The sequence below is a fragment of the Scyliorhinus torazame genome, chromosome X (genome assembly GCF_047496885.1).
Source record: "Scyliorhinus torazame isolate Kashiwa2021f chromosome X, sScyTor2.1, whole genome shotgun sequence".
NCBI classification, from domain to species: domain Eukaryota; kingdom Metazoa; phylum Chordata; class Chondrichthyes; order Carcharhiniformes; family Scyliorhinidae; genus Scyliorhinus; species Scyliorhinus torazame.
The window spans coordinates 6,828,535-6,846,321 of record NC_092738.1 but is presented as its reverse complement, the minus strand read 5'-3'; the positions used below and the strand labels follow the sequence as shown (position 1 = coordinate 6,846,321).

Sequence of the window (17,787 nt, the reverse complement as noted above, 5' to 3'; positions counted from 1 at the left end):
AGAGAGAGAGAGAACAGGGCCCAGGGGTTACACAGGATGAGTACAGAGAGAGAGAATAGGGCCCAGGGGTTACACAGGGTGAGTACAGAGAGAGAGAGAACAGGGCCCAGGGGTTACACGGGGTGAGTACAGAGAGAGAGAACAGGGCCCAGGGGTTACACAGGGCGAGTACAGAGAGAGAGAACAGGGCCCAGGGGTTACACAGAGTGAGTACAGAGAGAGAGAGAACAGGGCCCAGGGGTTACACAGAGTGAGTACAGAGAGAGAGAGAACAGGGCCCAGGGGTTACACAGCGTGAGTACAGATGAGAGAGAGAACAGGGCCCAGAGGGTTACACAGGGTGAGAACAGAGAGAGAACAGGGCCCAGGGGGTTACACCGAGTGAGTACAGAGAGAGAGAGAACAGGACCCAGGGGTTACACAGTGTGAGTACAGAGAGAGAGAGAACAGGGCCCAGGGGGTTACACAGGGTGAGTACAGAGAGAGAGAGAACAGGGCCCAGGGGGTTACACAGGGTGAGTACAGAGAGAGAGAGAACAGGGCCCAGGAGTTACACAGCGTGAGTACAGAGAGAGAGAGTACAGGGCCCAGGGGTTACACAGCGTGAGTACAGAGAGAGAGAGAACAGGGCCCAGGGATTACACAGTGTGAGTACAGAGAGAGAGAGAGAACAGGGCCCAGGGGTTACACAGCGTGAGTACAGAGAGAGAGAGAACAGGGCCCAGGGGGTTACACAGGGTGAGTACAAAGAGAGAACAGGGCCCAGGGGTTACACAGGGTGAGCACAGAGAGAGAGAACAGGGCCCAGGGGGTTTCTCAGGATGAGTACAGAGAGAGAGAACAGGGCCCAGGGGTTACACAGGGTGAGGACAGAGAGAGAGAGAACAGGGCCCAGGGGTTACACAGGATGAGTACAGACAGAGAGAGAACAGGAAGCAGGGGTTAGACAGGATGAGTACAGAGAGAGAGAGAACAAGGATCAGGGGGTTACACAGGGTGAGTACAGAGAGAGAGAGAACAGGGCACAGGGGTTACACAGGGTGAGTACAGAGAGAGAGAGAACAGGGCCCAGGGGGTTACAGAGGGTGAGTACAGAGAGAGAGAGAACAGGGCCGAGGGGGTTACACAGGGTGAGTACAGATAGAGAGAGAGAACAGGGCCCAGGGGTTACACAGGGTGAGTACAGAGAGAGCGAGAACAGGGCCCAGGGGTTACACAGGGTGAGTACAGATAGAGAGAGAACAGGGCCCAGGGGGTTACACAGGGTGAGTACAGAGAGAGAGAGATACAGGGACCAGGGGTTACACAGGGTGAGTACAGAGAGAGAGAGAACAGGGCCCAGGGGTTTACACAGGGTGAGTACAGAGAGAGAGAGAACAGGGCCCAGGGGTTACACAGGGTGAGTACAGGGAGAGAGAGAACAGGGCCCAGGGGGTTACACAGGGTGAGTACAGAGAGAGAGAGAGTACAGGGACCAGGGGTTACACAGGGTGAGTACAGAGAGAGAGAGAACAGGGCCCAGGGGGTTACACAGGATGAGTACAGAGAGAGAGAGAACAGGGCCCAGGGGGTTACACACGGTGAGCACAGAAAGAGAGAGAACAGGGCCCAGGGGGTTACACAGGGTGAGTACAGATAGAGAGAGACCAGGGCCCAGGGGGTTTCACAGGGTGAGTACAGAGAGAGAGAGAACAGGGCCCAGGGGGTTACACAGGGTGAGTACAGAGAGAGAGAGAACAGGGCCCAGGGGGTTACACAGGATGAGTACAGAGAGAGAGAGAAGAGGGCCCAGGGGTTACACAAGGTGAGTACAGAGAGAGAGAGAACGGGGCCCAGGGGGTTACACAGGGTGAGTACAGAGAGAGAGAGAACAGGGCCCAGGGGTTACACAGGGTGAGCACAGAGAGAGAGAGACCAGGGCCCAGGGGGTTACACAGGGTGAGGACAGAGAGAGAGAACAGGGCCCAGGGGTTACACAGAGTGAGTACAGAGAGAGAGAGAGAACAGGGCCCAGGGGTTATACAGGGTGAGTACAGAGAGAGAGAGAACAGGGCCCAGGGGGTTACACAGGGTGAACACAGAGAGAGAGAGCAGGGCCCAGGGGGTTACGCAGGGTGAGCACAGAGAGAGAGAACAGGGCCCAGGGCCTTACACAGGGTGAGTACAGCGAGCGAGAGAACGGGGCCCAGGGGTAACACAGGGTGAGCACAGAGAGAGAGAGAGAACAGGGCCCAGGGGTTACACAGGGTGAGTACAGAGAGAGTTAGAACAGGTCCCAGGGGTTACACAGGGTGAGCACAGAGAGAGAGAGAACAGGGTCCAGGGGGTTACACAGGGTGAGTACAGAGAGAGAGAGACCAGGGCCCAGGGGGTTACACAGGGTGAGGACAGAGAGAGAGAACAGGGCCCAGGGGTTACACAGAGTGAGTACAGAGAGAGAGAGAGAGCAGGGCCCAGGGGTTACACAGGGTGAGTACAGAGAGAGAGAGAACAGGGCCCAGGGGGTTACACAGGGTGAACACAGAGAGAGAGAGCAGGGCCCAGGGGGTTACACAGGGTGAGCACAGAGAGAGAGAACAGGGCCCAGGGCCTTACACAGGGTGAGGACAGAGAGAGAGAGAACAGGGCCCAGGGGTGACACAGGGTGAGTACAGAGAGAGAGAGAACAGGACCCAGGGGTTAGACCCGGTGAGTACAGAGAGAGAGAACAGGGCCCAGGGGTTACACAGGGTGAGTACAGAGAGAGAGAGAACGGGGCCCAGGGGTTACACAGGGTGAGCACAGAGAGAGAGAGAACAGGGCCCAGGGGTTACACAGGGTGAGTACAGAGAGAGAGAGAACAGGGCCCAGGGGGTTACACAGAGTGAGTACAGAGAGAGAGAGAACAGGGCCCAGGGGTTACACAGGGTGAGTACAGAGAGAGAGAGAACAGGGCCCAGGGGTTACCCAGGGTGAGTACAGAGAGAGAAAGAACAGGCAGCTGGGGGTTACACAAGGTGAGTACAGAGAGCGAGAGAAGAGGGCCCAGGGGTTACACAGGGTGAGTACAGAGAGAGAGAGAACGGGGCCCAGGGGGTTACACAGGGTCAGTACAGAGAGAGAGAGAACAGGGCCCAGGTGTTACACAGGGTGAGCACAGAGAGAGAGAGACCAGGGCCCAGGGGGTTACACAGGGTGGGGACAGAGAGAGAGAACAGGGCCCAGGGGTTACACAGAGTGAGTACAGAGAGAGAGAGAGAACAGGGCCCAGGGGTTAAACAGGGTGAGTACAGAGAGAGAGAGAACAGGGCCCAGGGGGTTACACAGGGTGAACACAGAGAGAGAGAGCAGGGCCCAGGGGGTTACACAGGGTGAGCACAGAGAGAGAGAACAGGGCGCAGGGCCTTACACAGGGTGAGGACAGAGAGAGAGAGAACAGGGCCCAGGGGTGACACAGGGTGAGTACAGAGAGAGAGAGAACAGGACCCAGGGGTTAGACCGGGTGAGTACAGAGAGAGAGAACAGGGCCCAGGGGTTACACAGGGTGAGTACAGAGAGCGAGAGAACGGGGCCCAGGGGGTTCCACAGGGTGAGTACAGAGAGGGAGAGAACAGGACGCAGGGGTTAGACAGGAAGAGTACAGAGAGAGAGAGAACAGGGCCCAGGGGGTTTCTCAGGATGAGTACAGAGTGAGAGAGAACAGGGCCCAGGGGTTACACAGGGTGAGTACAGAGAGAGAGAGAACAGGGCCCAGGGGGTTCCACAGGGTGAGTACAGAGAGAGAGAGAACAGGGCCCAGGGGTTACAGAGGGTGAGCACAGAGAGAGAGAGAACAGGGCCCAAGGGTTACACAGGATGAGCACAGAGAGAGAGAACAGGGCCCATGAGTTACACAGGGTGAGTACAGAGAGAGAGAACAGGGCCCAGGGGGTTACACAGGGTGAGTACAGAGAGAGAGAAAACAGGGCCCAGGGGTTACACAGGGTGAGTACAGAGAGAGAGAAAACAGGGCCCAGGGGTTACGCAGGGTGAGTACAGAGAGAGAGAGAGAACAGGGCCCAGGGGGTTACACAGAGTGAGTACAGAGAGTGAGAGAACAGGGCCCACGGTTACACAGGGTGAGTACAGAGAGAGAGAGAACAGGGCCCAGGGGGTTACACAGAGTGAGTACAGAGAGAGAGAGAACAGGGCCCAGGGGTTACACAGGGTGAGTACAGAGAGATAGAGAACAGGCCCAGGGGTTACCCAGGGTGGGTACAGAGAGAGAAAGAACAGGGCCCTGGGGGTTACACAGGATGAGTACAGAGAGAGAGAGAACAGGGCCCAGGGGTTACACAGCGTGAGTACAGAGAGAGAGAGAACAGGGCCCAGGGGGTTACACAGGGTGGGTACAGAGAGAGAACAGGGCCCAGGGGTTACACAGGGTGAGCACAGAGAGAGAGAACAGGGCCCAGGGGTTACACAGGATGAGTACAGAGAGAGAGAGAACAGGGATCAGGGGGTTACACAGGGTGAGTACAGAGAGAGAGAGAACAGGGCACAGGGGTTACACAGGGTGAGTACAGAGAGAGAGAGAACAGGGCCCAGGGGTTACACAGGATGAGGACAGAGAGAGAGAGAAAAGGGCCCAGGGGGTTACACAGGGTGAGTACAGAGAGAGAGAGAACAGGGCCCAGGGGTTACACAGGATGAGGACAGAGAGAGAGAGAACAGGGCCCAGGGGGTTACACAGGGTGAGTACAGAGAGAGAGAACAGGGCCCAGCGGTTACACAGGGTGAGTACAGAGAGAGAGAGAGAACAGGGCCCAGGGGGTTACACAGGGTGAGTACAGAGAGAGAGAGTACAGGGCCCAGGGGTTACTCAGGGTGAGTACAGAGAGAGAGAGAACAGGACCCAGGGGTTACACAGTGTGAGTACAGAGAGAGAGAACAGGGCCCAGGGGTTACACAGGGTGAGTACAGAGAGAGAGAGAGAACAGGGTCCAGGGGTTACACAGGGTGAGTACAGAGAGAGAGAGAACAGGGCCCAGGGGGTTACACAGAGTGAGTACAGAGAGAGAGAGAACAGGGCCCAGGGGTTACACAGAGTGAGTACAGAGAGAGAGAGAACAGGGCCCAGGGGGTTACACAGGGTGAGTACAGAGAGAGAGAGAGAACAGGGTCCAGGGGTTACACAGGGTGAGTACAGAGAGAGAGAGAACAGGGCCCAGGGGTTACACACGGTGAGCAGAGAGAGAGAGAGAACAGGGCCCAGGGGTTACACAGGGTGAGTATAGAGAGAGAGAACAGGGCCCAGGGGTTACACAGGATGAGCACAGACAGAGAGAACAGCGCCCAGGGGTTACACAGAGTGAGTACAGAGAGAGAGTGAACAGGACCCAGGGGTTACACAGTGTGAGTACAGAGAGAGAGAGAACAGGGATCAGGGGATTACACAGGGTGAGTACAGAGAGAGAGAGAACAGGGCACAGGGGTTACACAGGGTGAGTACAGAGAGAGAGAGAACAGGGCCCAGGGGGTTACACAGGGTGAGTACAGAGTGAGAGAGAACAGGGCCCAGGGGTTACACAGGATGAGGACAGAGAGAGAGAGAACAGGGCCCAGGGGTTACACAAGGTGTGTACAGAGAGAGAGAGAACAGGGCCCAGGGGTTACACAGGGTGAGTACAGAGAGAGCGAGAACAGGGCCCAGGGGTTACACAGGGTGAGTACAGATAGAGAGAGAACAGGGCCCAGGGGGTTACACAGGGTGAGTACAGAGAGAGAGAGAACAGGGCCCAGGGGTTTACACAGGGTGAGTACAGAGAGAGAGAGAACAGGGCCCAGGGGTTACACAGGGTGAGTACAGGGAGAGAGAGAACAGGGCCCAGGGGGTTACACAGGGTGAGTACAGAGAGAGAGAGAGAACAGGGACCATGGGTTACACAGGGTGAGTACAGAGAGAGAGAGAACAGGGCCCAGGGGGTTACACAGGATGAGTACAGAGAGAGAGAGAACAGGGCCCAGGGGGTTACACACGGTGAGTACAGAGAGAGAGAGAACAGGGCCCAGGGGTTACACAGGGTGAGTACAGAGAGAGAGAATAGGGCCCAGGGGTTACACAGGGTGAGTACAGAGAGAGAGAGAACAGGGCCCAGGGGTTACACGGGGTGAGTACAGAGAGAGAGAAAAGGGCCCAGGGGTTACACGGGGTGAGTACAGAGAGAGAGAACATGGCCCAGGGGTTACACAGGGTGAGTACAGAGAGAGAGAGAACAGGGATCAGGGGTTACACAGCGTGAGTACAGAGAGAGAGAGAACAGGGATCAGGGGGTTACACAGGGTGAGTACAGAGAGAGAGAGAACAGGGCACAGGATTTACACAGGGTGAGTACAGAGAGAGAGAGAACAGGGCCCAGGGGGTTACACAGGGTGAGTACAGAGAGAGAGAGAGAGTACAGGGCCCAGGGGGTTACACAGGGTGAGTACAGAGAGAGAGAGAACAGGGCCCAGGGGTTACACAGCGTGAGTACAGAGAGAGAGAGAACAGGGATCAGGGGGTTAGACAGGGTGAGTACAGAGAGAGAGAGAACAGGGCACAGGGTTTACACAGGGTGAGTACAGAGAGAGAGAGAACAGGGCCCAGGGGGTTACACAGGGTGAGTACAGTGAGAGAGAGAACAGGGCCCAGGGGTTACATAGGATGAGTACAGAGAGAGAGGGAACAGGGCCCAGGGGTTATACAGGGTGAGTACAAAGAGAGAGAGAACAGGGCCGAGGGGGTTACACAGGGTGAGTACAGAGAGAGAGAGAACAGGGCCCAGGGGTTACACAGGGTGAGTACAGAGAGAGCGAGAACAGGGCCCAGGGGGTTACACAGGGTGAGTACAGAGAGAGAGAGATACAGGGACCAGGGGTTACACAGGGTGAGTACAGAGAGAGAGAGAACAGGGCCCAGGGGGTTACACAGGGTGAGTACAGAGAGAGAGAGAACAGGGCCCAGGGGTTACACAGGGTGAGTACAGAGAGAGAGAGAACAGGGCCCAGGGGGTTACACAGGGTGAGTACAGAGAGAGAGAGAGAACTGGGACCAGGGGTTACACAGGGTGAGTACAGAGGGAGAGAGAACAGGGCCCAGGGGGTTACACAGGATGAGTACAGAGAGAGAGAGAACAGGGCCCAGGGGGTTACACACGGTGAGCACAGAGAGAGAGAGAACAGGGCCCATGGGGTTACACAGGGTGAGTACAGAGAGAGAGAGAACAGGGCCCAGGGGGTTAAACAGGGTGAGTACAGATAGAGAGAGAACAGGGCCCAGGGGGTTTCACAGGGTGAATACAGAGAGAGAGAGAACAGGGCCCAGGGGGTTACACAGAATGAGTACAGAGAGAGAGAACAGGGCCCAGGGATTACACAGGGTGAGTACAGAGAGAGAGAGAACAGGGCCCAGGGGTTACACAGGATGAGTACAGAGAGAGAGAATAGGGCCCAGGGGTTACACAGGGTGAGTACAGAGAGAGAGAGAACAGGGCCCAGGGGTTACACGGGGTGAGTACAGAGAGAGAGAACAGGGCCCAGGGGTTACACAGGGCGAGTACAGAGAGAGAGAACAGGGCCCAGGGGTTACACAGAGTGAGTACAGAGAGAGAGAGAACAGGGCCCAGGGGTTACACAGGGTGAGTACAGAGAGAGAGAGAACAGGGCCCAGGGGTTACACAGCGTGAGTACAGATGAGAGAGAGAACAGGGCCCAGAGGGTTACACAGGGTGAGAACAGAGAGAGAACAGGGCCCAGGGGGTTACACCGAGTGAGTACAGAGAGAGAGAACAGGGCCCAGGGGGTTACACAGGGTGAGTACAGAGAGAGAGAGAACAGGGCCCAGGAGTTACACAGCGTGAGTACAGAGAGAGAGAGAACAGGGCCCAGGGGGTTACACAGGGTGAGTACAGAGAGAGAGAGAACAGGACCCAGGGGTTACACAGTGTGAGTACAGAGAGAGAGAGAACAGGGCCCAGGGGGTTACACAGGGTGAGTACAGAGAGAGAGAGAACAGGGCCCAGGGGGTTACACAGGGTGAGTACAGAGAGAGAGAGAACAGGGCCCAGGAGTTACACAGCGTGAGTACAGAGAGAGAGAGTACAGGGCCCAGGGGTTACACAGCGTGAGTACAGAGAGAGAGAGAACAGGGCCCAGGGATTACACAGTGTGAGTACAGAGAGAGAGAGAGAACAGGGCCCAGGGGTTACACAGCGTGAGTACAGAGAGAGAGAGAACAGGGCCCAGGGGGTTACACAGGGTGAGTACAGAGAGAGAACAGGGCCCAGGGGTTACACAGGGTGAGCACAGAGAGAGAGAACAGGGCCCAGGGGGTTTCTCAGGATGAGTACAGAGAGAGAGAACAGGGCCCAGGGGTTACACAGGGTGAGGACAGAGAGAGAGAGAACAGGGCCCAGGGGTTACACAGGATGAGTACAGACAGAGAGAGAACAGGAAGCAGGGGTTAGACAGGATGAGTACAGAGAGAGAGAGAACAAGGATCAGGGGGTTACACAGGGTGAGTACAGAGAGAGAGAGAACAGGGCACAGGGGTTACACAGGGTGAGTACAGAGAGAGAGAGAACAGGGCCCAGGGGGTTACAGAGGGTGAGTACAGAGAGAGAGAGAACAGGGCCGAGGGGGTTACACAGGGTGAGTACAGATAGAGAGAGAGAACAGGGCCCAGGGGTTACACAGGGTGAGTACAGAGAGAGCGAGAACAGGGCCCAGGGGTTACACAGGGTGAGTACAGATAGAGAGAGAACAGGGCCCAGGGGGTTACACAGGGTGAGTACAGAGAGAGAGAGATACAGGGACCAGGGGTTACACAGGGTGAGTACAGAGAGAGAGAGAACAGGGCCCAGGGGTTTACACAGGGTGAGTACAGAGAGAGAGAGAACAGGGCCCAGGGGTTACACAGGGTGAGTACAGGGAGAGAGAGAACAGGGCCCAGGGGGTTACACAGGGTGAGTACAGAGAGAGAGAGAGTACAGGGACCAGGGGTTACACAGGGTGAGTACAGAGAGAGAGAGAACAGGGCCCAGGGGGTTACACAGGATGAGTACAGAGAGAGAGAGAACAGGGCCCAGGGGGTTACACACGGTGAGCACAGAAAGAGAGAGAACAGGGCCCAGGGGGTTACACAGGGTGAGTACAGATAGAGAGAGACCAGGGCCCAGGGGGTTTCACAGGGTGAGTACAGAGAGAGAGAGAACAGGGCCCAGGGGGTTACACAGGGTGAGTACAGAGAGAGAGAGAACAGGGCCCAGGGGGTTACACAGGATGAGTACAGAGAGAGAGAGAACAGGGCCCAGGGGGTTACACACGGTGAGCAGAGAGAGAGAGAGAACAGGGCCCAGGGGTTACACAGGGTGAGTACAGATAGAGAGAGAACAGGGCCCAGGGGGTTTCACAGGGTGAGTACAGTTTAGAGAGAGAGAACAGGGCCCAGGGGGTTACACAGGGTGAGCACAGAGAGAGAGAGAACAGGTCCCAGGGGTTACACAGGATGAGCACAGACAGAGAGAACAGCGCCCAGGGGTTACACAGAGTGAGTACAGAGAGAGAGTGAACAGGTCCCAGGGGTTACACAGGATGAGCACAGACAGAGAGAACAGCGCCCAGGGGGTTCCACAGGGTGAGTACAGAGAGAGAGAGAACAGGGATCAGGGGGTTACACAGGGTGAGTACAGAGAGAGAGAGAACAGGGCACAGGGGTTACACAGGGTGAGTACAGAGAGAGAGAGAACAGGACCCAGGGGTTAGACCGGGTGAGTACAGAGAGAGAGAACAGGGCCCAGGGGTTACACAGGGTGAGTACAGAGAGCGAGAGAACGGGGCCCAGGGGGTTCCACAGGGTGAGTACAGAGAGGGAGAGAACAGGACGCAGGGGTTAGACAGGAAGAGTACAGAGAGAGAGAGAACAGGGCCCAGGGGGTTTCTCAGGATGAGTACAGAGTGAGAGAGAACAGGGCCCAGGGGTTACACAGGGTGAGTACAGAGAGAGAGAGAACAGGGCCCAGGGGGTTCCACAGGGTGTGTACAGAGAGAGAGAGAACAGGGCCCAGGGGTTACAGAGGGTGAGCACAGAGAGAGAGAGAACAGGGCCCAAGGGTTACACAGGATGAGCACAGAGAGAGAGAACAGGGCCCATGAGTTACACAGGGTGAGTACAGAGAGAGAGAACAGGGCCCAGGGGGTTACACAGGGTGAGTACAGAGAGAGAGAAAACAGGGCCCAGGGGTTACACAGGGTGAGTACAGAGAGAGAGAAAACAGGGCCCAGGGGTTACGCAGGGTGAGTACAGAGAGAGAGAGAGAACAGGGCCCAGGGGGTTACACAGAGTGAGTACAGAGAGTGAGAGAACAGGGCCCACGGTTACACAGGGTGAGTACAGAGAGAGAGAGAACAGGGCCCAGGGGGTTACACAGAGTGAGTACAGAGAGAGAGAGAACAGGGCCCAGGGGTTACACAGGGTGAGTACAGAGAGATAGAGAACAGGCCCAGGGGTTACCCAGGGTGGGTACAGAGAGAGAAAGAACAGGGCCCTGGGGGTTACACAGGATGAGTACAGAGAGAGAGAGAACAGGGCCCAGGGGTTACACAGCGTGAGTACAGAGAGAGAGAGAACAGGGCCCAGGGGGTTACACAGGGTGAGTACAGAGAGAGAACAGGGCCCAGGGGTTACACAGGGTGAGCACAGAGAGAGAGAACAGGGCCCAGGGGTTACACAGGATGAGTACAGAGAGAGAGAGAACAGGGATCAGGGGGTTACACAGGGTGAGTACAGAGAGAGAGAGAACAGGGCACAGGGGTTACACAGGGTGAGTACAGAGAGAGAGAGAACAGGGCCCAGGGGTTACACAGGATGAGGACAGAGAGAGAGAGAAAAGGGCCCAGGGGGTTACACAGGGTGAGTACAGAGAGAGAGAGAACAGGGCCCAGGGGTTACACAGGATGAGGACAGAGAGAGAGAGAACAGGGCCCAGGGGGTTACACAGGGTGAGTACAGAGAGAGAGAACAGGGCCCAGGGGTTACACAGGGTGAGTACAGAGAGAGAGAGAGAACAGGGCCCAGGGGGTTACACAGGGTGAGTACAGAGAGAGAGAGTACAGGGCCCAGGGGTTACTCAGGGTGAGTACAGAGAGAGAGAGAACAGGACCCAGGGGTTACACAGTGTGAGTACAGAGAGAGAGAACAGGGCCCAGGGGTTACACAGGGTGAGTACAGAGAGAGAGAGAGAACAGGGTCCAGGGGTTACACAGGGTGAGTACAGAGAGAGAGAGAACAGGGCCCAGGGGGTTACACAGAGTGAGTACAGAGAGAGAGAGAACAGGGCCCAGGGGTTACACAGAGTGAGTACAGAGAGAGAGAGAACAGGGCCCAGGGGGTTACACAGGGTGAGTACAGAGAGAGAGAGAGAACAGGGTCCAGGGGTTACACAGGGTGAGTACAGAGAGAGAGAGAACAGGGCCCAGGGGTTACACACGGTGAGCAGAGAGAGAGAGAGAACAGGGCCCAGGGGTTACACAGGGTGAGTATAGAGAGAGAGAACAGGGCCCAGGGGTTACACAGGATGAGCACAGACAGAGAGAACAGCGCCCAGGGGTTACACAGAGTGAGTACAGAGAGAGAGTGAACAGGACCCAGGGGTTACACAGTGTGAGTACAGAGAGAGAGAGAACAGGGATCAGGGGATTACACAGGGTGAGTACAGAGAGAGAGAGAACAGGGCACAGGGGTTACACAGGGTGAGTACAGAGAGAGAGAGAACAGGGCCCAGGGGGTTACACAGGGTGAGTACAGAGTGAGAGAGAACAGGGCCCAGGGGTTACACAGGATGAGGACAGAGAGAGAGAGAACAGGGCCCAGGGGTTACACAAGGTGTGTACAGAGAGAGAGAGAACAGGGCCCAGGGGTTACACAGGGTGAGTACAGAGAGAGCGAGAACAGGGCCCAGGGGTTACACAGGGTGAGTACAGATAGAGAGAGAACAGGGCCCAGGGGGTTACACAGGGTGAGTACAGAGAGAGAGAGAACAGGGCCCAGGGGTTTACACAGGGTGAGTACAGAGAGAGAGAGAACAGGGCCCAGGGGTTACACAGGGTGAGTACAGGGAGCGAGAGAACAGGGCCCAGGGGGTTACACAGGGTGAGTACAGAGAGAGAGAGAGAACAGGGACCATGGGTTACACAGGGTGAGTACAGAGAGAGAGAGAACAGGGCCCAGGGGGTTACACAGGATGAGTACAGAGAGAGAGAGAACAGGGCCCAGGGGGTTACACACGGTGAGTACAGAGAGAGAGAGAACAGGGCCCAGGGGTTACACAGGGTGAGTACAGAGAGAGAGAATAGGGCCCAGGGGTTACACAGGGTGAGTACAGAGAGAGAGAGAACAGGGCCCAGGGGTTACACGGGGTGAGTACAGAGAGAGAGAAAAGGGCCCAGGGGTTACACGGGGTGAGTACAGAGAGAGAGAACATGGCCCAGGGGTTACACAGGGTGAGTACAGAGAGAGAGAGAACAGGGATCAGGGGTTACACAGCGTGAGTACAGAGAGAGAGAGAACAGGGATCAGGGGGTTACACAGGGTGAGTACAGAGAGAGAGAGAACAGGGCACAGGATTTACACAGGGTGAGTACAGAGAGAGAGAGAACAGGGCCCAGGGGGTTACACAGGGTGAGTACAGAGAGAGAGAGAGAGTACAGGGCCCAGGGGGTTACACAGGGTGAGTACAGAGAGAGAGAGAACAGGGCCCAGGGGTTACACAGCGTGAGTACAGAGAGAGAGAGAACAGGGATCAGGGGGTTAGACAGGGTGAGTACAGAGAGAGAGAGAACAGGGCACAGGGTTTACACAGGGTGAGTACAGAGAGAGAGAGAACAGGGCCCAGGGGGTTACACAGGGTGAGTACAGTGAGAGAGAGAACAGGGCCCAGGGGTTACATAGGATGAGTACAGAGAGAGAGGGAACAGGGCCCAGGGGTTATACAGGGTGAGTACAAAGAGAGAGAGAACAGGGCCGAGGGGGTTACACAGGGTGAGTACAGAGAGAGAGAGAACAGGGCCCAGGGGTTACACAGGGTGAGTACAGAGAGAGCGAGAACAGGGCCCAGGGGGTTACACAGGGTGAGTACAGAGAGAGAGAGATACAGGGACCAGGGGTTACACAGGGTGAGTACAGAGAGAGAGAGAACAGGGCCCAGGGGGTTACACAGGGTGAGTACAGAGAGAGAGAGAACAGGGCCCAGGGGTTACACAGGGTGAGTACAGAGAGAGAGAGAACAGGGCCCAGGGGGTTACACAGGGTGAGTACAGAGAGAGAGAGAGAACTGGGACCAGGGGTTACACAGGGTGAGTACAGAGGGAGAGAGAACAGGGCCCAGGGGGTTACACAGGATGAGTACAGAGAGAGAGAGAACAGGGCCCAGGGGGTTACACACGGTGAGCACAGAGAGAGAGAGAACAGGGCCCATGGGGTTACACAGGGTGAGTACAGAGAGAGAGAGAACAGGGCCCAGGGGGTTAAACAGGGTGAGTACAGATAGAGAGAGAACAGGGCCCAGGGGGTTTCACAGGGTGAATACAGAGAGAGAGAGAACAGGGCCCAGGGGGTTACACAGAATGAGTACAGAGAGAGAGAACAGGGCCCAGGGATTACACAGGGTGAGTACAGAGAGAGAGAGAACAGGGCCCAGGGGTTACACAGGATGAGTACAGAGAGAGAGAATAGGGCCCAGGGGTTACACAGGGTGAGTACAGAGAGAGAGAGAACAGGGCCCAGGGGTTACACGGGGTGAGTACAGAGAGAGAGAACAGGGCCCAGGGGTTACACAGGGCGAGTACAGAGAGAGAGAACAGGGCCCAGGGGTTACACAGAGTGAGTACAGAGAGAGAGAGAACAGGGCCCAGGGGTTACACAGGGTGAGTACAGAGAGAGAGAGAACAGGGCCCAGGGGTTACACAGCGTGAGTACAGATGAGAGAGAGAACAGGGCCCAGAGGGTTACACAGGGTGAGAACAGAGAGAGAACAGGGCCCAGGGGGTTACACCGAGTGAGTACAGAGAGAGAGAACAGGGCCCAGGGGGTTACACAGGGTGAGTACAGAGAGAGAGAGAACAGGGCCCAGGAGTTACACAGCGTGAGTACAGAGAGAGAGAGAACAGGGCCCAGGGGGTTACACAGGGTGAGTACAGAGAGAGAGAGAACAGGACCCAGGGGTTACACAGTGTGAGTACAGAGAGAGAGAGAACAGGGCCCAGGGGGTTACACAGGATGAGTACAGAGAGAGAGAGAACAGGGCCCAGGGGGTTACACACGGTGAGTACAGAGAGAGAGAGAACAGGGCCCAGGGGTTACACAGGGTGAGTACAGAGAGAGAGAATAGGGCCCAGGGGTTACACAGGGTGAGTACAGAGAGAGAGAGAACAGGGCCCAGGGGTTACACGGGGTGAGTACAGAGAGAGAGAAAAGGGCCCAGGGGTTACACGGGGTGAGTACAGAGAGAGAGAACATGGCCCAGGGGTTACACAGGGTGAGTACAGAGAGAGAGAGAACAGGGATCAGGGGTTACACAGCGTGAGTACAGAGAGAGAGAGAACAGGGATCAGGGGGTTACACAGGGTGAGTACAGAGAGAGAGAGAACAGGGCACAGGATTTACACAGGGTGAGTACAGAGAGAGAGAGAACAGGGCCCAGGGGGTTACACAGGGTGAGTACAGAGAGAGAGAGAGAGTACAGGGCCCAGGGGGTTACACAGGGTGAGTACAGAGAGAGAGAGAACAGGGCCCAGGGGTTACACAGCGTGAGTACAGAGAGAGAGAGAACAGGGATCAGGGGGTTAGACAGGGTGAGTACAGAGAGAGAGAGAACAGGGCACAGGGTTTACACAGGGTGAGTACAGAGAGAGAGAGAACAGGGCCCAGGGGGTTACACAGGGTGAGTACAGTGAGAGAGAGAACAGGGCCCAGGGGTTACATAGGATGAGTACAGAGAGAGAGGGAACAGGGCCCAGGGGTTATACAGGGTGAGTACAAAGAGAGAGAGAACAGGGCCGAGGGGGTTACACAGGGTGAGTACAGAGAGAGAGAGAACAGGGCCCAGGGGTTACACAGGGTGAGTACAGAGAGAGCGAGAACAGGGCCCAGGGGGTTACACAGGGTGAGTACAGAGAGAGAGAGATACAGGGACCAGGGGTTACACAGGGTGAGTACAGAGAGAGAGAGAACAGGGCCCAGGGGGTTACACAGGGTGAGTACAGAGAGAGAGAGAACAGGGCCCAGGGGTTACACAGGGTGAGTACAGAGAGAGAGAGAACAGGGCCCAGGGGGTTACACAGGGTGAGTACAGAGAGAGAGAGAGAACTGGGACCAGGGGTTACACAGGGTGAGTACAGAGGGAGAGAGAACAGGGCCCAGGGGGTTACACAGGATGAGTACAGAGAGAGAGAGAACAGGGCCCAGGGGGTTACACACGGTGAGCACAGAGAGAGAGAGAACAGGGCCCATGGGGTTACACAGGGTGAGTACAGAGAGAGAGAGAACAGGGCCCAGGGGGTTAAACAGGGTGAGTACAGATAGAGAGAGAACAGGGCCCAGGGGGTTTCACAGGGTGAATACAGAGAGAGAGAGAACAGGGCCCAGGGGGTTACACAGAATGAGTACAGAGAGAGAGAACAGGGCCCAGGGATTACACAGGGTGAGTACAGAGAGAGAGAGAACAGGGCCCAGGGGTTACACAGGATGAGTACAGAGAGAGAGAATAGGGCCCAGGGGTTACACAGGGTGAGTACAGAGAGAGAGAGAACAGGGCCCAGGGGTTACACGGGGTGAGTACAGAGAGAGAGAACAGGGCCCAGGGGTTACACAGGGCGAGTACAGAGAGAGAGAACAGGGCCCAGGGGTTACACAGAGTGAGTACAGAGAGAGTGAGAACAGGGCCCAAGGGTTACACAGGGTGAGTACAGAGAGAGAGAGAACAGGGCCCAGGGGTTACACAGCGTGAGTACAGATGAGAGAGAGAACAGGGCCCAGAGGGTTACACAGGGTGAGAACAGAGAGAGAACAGGGCCCAGGGGGTTACACCGAGTGAGTACAGAGAGAGAGAACAGGGCCCAGGGGGTTACACAGGGTGAGTACAGAGAGAGAGAGAACAGGGCCCAGGAGTTACACAGCGTGAGTACAGAGAGAGAGAGAACAGGGCCCAGGGGGTTACACAGGGTGAGTACAGAGAGAGAGAGAACAGGACCCAGGGGTTACACAGTGTGAGTACAGAGAGAGAGAGAACAGGGCCCAGGGGGTTACACAGGGTGAGTACAGAGAGAGAGAGAACAGGGCCCAGGGGGTTACACAGGGTGAGTACAGAGAGAGAGAGAACAGGGCCCAGGAGTTACACAGCGTGAGTACAGAGAGAGAGAGTACAGGGCCCAGGGGTTACACAGCGTGAGTACAGAGAGAGAGAGAACAGGGCCCAGGGATTACACAGTGTGAGTACAGAGAGAGAGAGAGAACAGGGCCCAGGGGTTACACAGCGTGAGTACAGAGAGAGAGAGAACAGGGCCCAGGGGGTTACACAGGGTGAGTACAGAGAGAGAACAGGGCCCAGGGGTTACACAGGGTGAGCACAGAGAGAGAGAACAGGGCCCAGGGGGTTTCTCAGGATGAGTACAGAGAGAGAGAACAGGGCCCAGGGGTTACACAGGGTGAGGACAGAGAGAGAGAGAACAGGCCCCAGGGGTTACACAGGATGAGTACAGACAGAGAGAGAACAGGAAGCAGGGGTTAGACAGGATGAGTACAGAGAGAGAGAGAACAAGGATCAGGGGGTTACACAGGGTGAGTACAGAGAGAGAGAGAACAGGGCACAGGGGTTACACAGGGTGAGTACAGAGAGAGAGAGAACAGGGCCCAGGGGGTTACAGAGGGTGAGTACAGAGAGAGAGAGAACAGGGCCGAGGGGGTTACACAGGGTGAGTACAGATAGAGAGAGAGAACAGGGCCCAGGGGTTACACAGGGTGAGTACAGAGAGAGCGAGAACAGGGCCCAGGGGTTACACAGGGTGAGTACAGATAGAGAGAGAACAGGGCCCAGGGGGTTACACAGGGTGAGTACAGAGAGAGAGAGATACAGGGACCAGGGGTTACACAGGGTGAGTACAGAGAGAGAGAGAACAGGGCCCAGGGGTTTACACAGGGTGAGTACAGAGAGAGAGAGAACAGGGCCCAGGGGTTACACAGGGTGAGTACAGGGAGAGAGAGAACAGGGCCCAGGGGGTTACACAGGGTGAGTACAGAGAGAGAGAGAGTACAGGGACCAGGGGTTACACAGGGTGAGTACAGAGAGAGAGAGAACAGGGCCCAGGGGGTTACACAGGATGAGTACAGAGAGAGAGAGAACAGGGCCCAGGGGGTTACACACGGTGAGCACAGAAAGAGAGAGAACAGGGCCCAGGGGGTTACACAGGGTGAGTACAGATAGAGAGAGACCAGGGCCCAGGGGGTTTCACAGGGTGAGTACAGAGAGAGAGAGAACAGGGCCCAGGGGGTTACACAGGGTGAGTACAGAGAGAGAGAGAACAGGGCCCAGGGGGTTACACAGGATGAGTACAGAGAGAGAGAGAACAGGGCCCAGGGGGTTACACACGGTGAGCAGAGAGAGAGAGAGAACAGGGCCCAGGGGTTACACAGGGTGAGTACAGATAGAGAGAGAACAGGGCCCAGGGGGTTTCACAGGGTGAGTACAGTTTAGAGAGAGAGAACAGGGCCCAGGGGGTTACACAGGGTGAGCACAGAGA

The 17,787-nt window shown here is 56.3% G+C and overlaps 1 protein-coding gene across 1 annotated transcript in view; it reads right to left on the bottom strand.

Annotated features, from left to right (window-relative positions):
* The window catches only part of LOC140405523 (growth/differentiation factor 11-like), a 421,047-nt gene that overhangs the window by 90,221 nt on the left and 313,039 nt on the right, over positions 1–17,787 (bottom strand). The gene's annotated exons all lie outside the window — the stretch shown is intronic.